We start from the raw sequence: 3859 nt of genomic DNA on the forward strand, positions 1-3859 counted from the left end.
CGACTTTCCTGCTCAACATCCGGGTTGTTTCTGTCAATGGGAGTCATATGATTAACACTTTTCCCACTTCTAGTTGTTATAGCTTGGATGTGATCTCCATTTGGATTTTGTTCAGTATTTCCTAGAAGTCCTCCCAGTGATCTTTCATTAAATTGTTTAGCTAGTTACCCGAGTTTTTTTTTCAATATTTATGATTGAATCTTGCTGATTTCTTAGTAAAACTTGCTGATCTTTTATTTGACTTTCTTCTCAACTTTCCTGCTCAACATCCAGGTTGTTTCGGTCAACGGGAGTGACATGGATAACAATTTCCCAGTTCTATTTGTTATAGTTTGGATGTGTGCTCCCTTCAGGTTTTGTTTGGTATTTCCTAGAAGTCCTCCCAGTGATCTTTCATTGAATTGTTTAGCGAGTTTCCCAGGTTGTTTTTCAATATTGATGATTGAAGCTTGGTGATTTCTTAGTAAAACTTGCTGATCTTTCATTGAAACTTGTTGTTTTCGAATTGATGCTTCAGTTTCCTAGTGCCTCTTCAGATGCGGCTGGAAAATGGGTAAGCATTGTCTCGAAATCAGATTCCTTTTCAGGAGGTGGTTCCACTTTTAATAAAAGTCTCTTCCTTTTGGTTGATACTTTCCTTCCTTGGCTTTCTTGTACTCATCATAAGGTAACCACTTCTTCTTGGGTTTTCTCCAATTTTCATCATAACGATCACCGCTTGAGTAGAAGGCTTGAACCTTTTGGTTTCCATTTTCATCAAGATCACAATCTCTAGTCAAATATGGCTCATTACAGTTTTCACACCCAACTCTTATAGCATGGATTGCTTGATCCATCTTAGTTATCCTCCTATCCATGTTTCGCAACATTGCCAAAACCACCGACATCTCTTCTGAAGAATAATCAGCCGATCCTCTTGCCACATTATTTCGCGAGTTGTGATACTCTCTTGAATGTTTAGAGGATTCTTCAATAAGCTCTTTAATTTCTGTAGGATTCTTCTTGGTTAATGGTCCTTGTGAGTCACGGAGTTGCCTTGTAGTGACATTCACCCCATCATAAAATATCAAAACATCTTGATTCACATTTAGGTCGTTTTGGGGGCATTTTCGAAGTAGACCCTTGTAGCTCTCCCATGCTTTAAACAACGACTCTCCCACTTGTTGCTCAAAGTTAGCGATAGCCTTTTTGAGCTTAGCCACCTTTAATGGTGGGCAAAATTGTTCCAAGAATTCCTCTTGCATTTTTGCCCATGTGGTGATTGCACCGAGTAGAAGTCTCTTCAACCACTCCTTGGAAGCTCCCTTGAAAGTGACCAGAAGCATTCTCAATAACATCGTTTCATGTGGAAAACTTGGGATGTTAAAGTAATCGGCGATGTCACTGACTTCATCAAGATGTTTTTAGGCATCTTCATGATCTTTTCCGGCAAATGGAATCTCTTTCAGTGCAGCAAGGATATGCCCCTTGAGTTTAAATGTGGCAGTAGCTTGAATGGCGGGTTACATAAGACCCAATCCGGTGTCGTCACGAATTCTTTTCTTGTATGCCTCCATGGAAATGTCGGTAATGTTTTCCATGATGTTTTCGGGTTTGCTGTCTTTTTCTAACTCAGTTTCGATTCCTTCCTCATATGTTTCGTATTCGACATCCTCTTTTGTTGGATTGTTCTCAATGCTTCCTTCTGTCAGTGTTTTGCTAGATTCTCCCACTTTCTTTCCCTTCATCTTACTAAAAACCAACTTGAGATTCTTAAAAAGTAATTTTTTGATGTTGCAGATTCTCCTATGGTTTTATCTGTGTTTTTACGAAAAGCTGACTCGGGGTCTTCACGTGGTGGAATCAAAGGTGTATTTGATCCACGGGTCATAAACTACTGCAATAATACAATTAAAACACATAAAAAGAAAAAAAAAAGAAACAAAAAGTTAAATGGTACGACACCATGACGTGGTGGTAGTGACCACGATGTGGTATGTCAAACAAAACAAAAACCTAAAATAAAAAGTCAAAAACAAATGGAAGCAAAATCCTAATAAAATAGCAGATTAAAAGTGACTAAAATTGGACTGTTCCCCGGCAACAACACCTAAAACTTGATGTGAAAAATAATTACGCACTAGTTTATATCCTACTAATGTAACTACTTTTTATCTAAGGCAGTGTACCTTGTTGTAAATAGTATAGCACAATAGACAAGTATCGAACACAAGGAACAATTTTATTAGCTAAATTTTACCTACTACCAACTAAATTACTAAGAAAATTAGGAAAATGTTTTCTCTATAGTTTTGCAAGACTAGAAACTTAATTAACTAAGCTAAACTAACATTTAACTAAAGCAATTATAAAACAAAAGCAACGAACAAAAAGAAACGATTTAAACCAAGATATTGAGAGACTTTCGTATAACTTCAATTTACTTGCTATTATTGTTTATTTATGGAAGTGAAATGGATTAATGTTCAATTGGTTACCGATTCCTAAGATGACCGGTTTAATATTCAATAACTTAATCGTTTAGCAAACTAGTTCATTCGTACGGTGATCAGGCGAATAAACTAACAAGCTTAATAGTGTTCGGTTCGAGTTAAATTAGACCTATAATAGATTGATCAAATTGGTTAATTGATTCAATTCAATATATGATAGGTCATCATATATTAGCTCCCACAATTATTTACCCACTTTTCTATCTAACCCTAGGTTTTAAGTCAAAACTCAAGTCCTATAATTTTTTCAATCCACAAAGATCATATGATCCAAGCTTAATTAAGAAAGATGTTCATGCAAACTTAATTAAACTCAGCAATAAATAGATGAAAAAAGTTATCATAATCACAAGAGGTTCTTTAATAAGATAATTAAACAAATAACAAATAAAAACATATTCAAACCATAAATCAAACCACATATAGTCAAGTAAACCTATGCCAAACGAAAGCCATGGGGTTTTAGCCCTTGATTTCAGCAGCTAAAGTCAGAAAAATGAATTCTATATGCAAAGACATGATTTAACTAGAATGTAAAATCGTAATTAAAAAGTTATTGCCTTATTGCTCTGAATTCCCAAGCTACAACCAGTTTCTTCACTTCCAAGCTTCATTCAAACCCTTGGCCTTCAAAAATCATTTATAGCTCTCAGCAAAAAGTTCCCAATTCGGAGAGAATGGCATTTATTTATCATTTCCTAAAAACAGACCACGATGTCGGGGCCTCACCATGTCACCAATTCAGAGAGAATGGCATCTATTTATCATTTCCTAAAAACAGACCACGACATCGTGGCCTCACCACGTCGTGGTGAGGCCACGACGTCGTGGTCTTTGTGATTATCCCGTATTCAGCAAATCTTCGAAGTTAATCAGGAAATGTCAAAACACCATGTTGTGCTGATGTCACCATGATGTGTTTGGTATATTTTTCTTCATTTAATATTCTTTAATTAAATTCCTTAGCTTCCATCTTCCTTTCTGCTCCAAGCTATCTTTTACCCCTACAACACAATACATAACAAATTAAGTACCTTTTTGTTCTATAAAGAGCATAAAATTAATTAAAAATACTAAGATATGATGTATAATTATATGTATAGATATGAAAATATCAATAACACTATTGCAGAAATAAACATATTGATTGAGTACTTCAAGGGTTATTGAGAAACTGTTATTCAAAAGCATTTGTTTAAGCTAAGGAGATTGCTATTGAAATAGGTATTGATATAATATTTCAACAAAAAGGTTTCACTCAAAGAAAAAACGGTTTGATGAGATTTGAAGTAGCAAAGAGGATTCATTTATAGCTAAAGATACTTCAGAGCCAGTTATTTCTTATACATTGTTGATCAAACTAGTGC

General features: G+C 35.2%; 1 non-coding gene across 1 annotated transcript; it reads left to right on the forward strand.

The window, feature by feature from the left end:
- The first annotated feature begins 1089 nt into the window (after positions 1 to 1089).
- Positions 1090 to 1196, forward strand: LOC111910742 (small nucleolar RNA R71). The gene has a single exon (XR_002856615.1). It is a non-coding gene; the product is annotated as a small nucleolar RNA R71 (small nucleolar RNA).
- The last annotated feature ends 2663 nt before the right edge of the window (positions 1197 to 3859 follow it).

Source organism: Lactuca sativa, chromosome 4, assembly GCF_002870075.4.
Source record: "Lactuca sativa cultivar Salinas chromosome 4, Lsat_Salinas_v11, whole genome shotgun sequence".
In the NCBI taxonomy this organism is placed as follows: domain Eukaryota; kingdom Viridiplantae; phylum Streptophyta; class Magnoliopsida; order Asterales; family Asteraceae; genus Lactuca; species Lactuca sativa.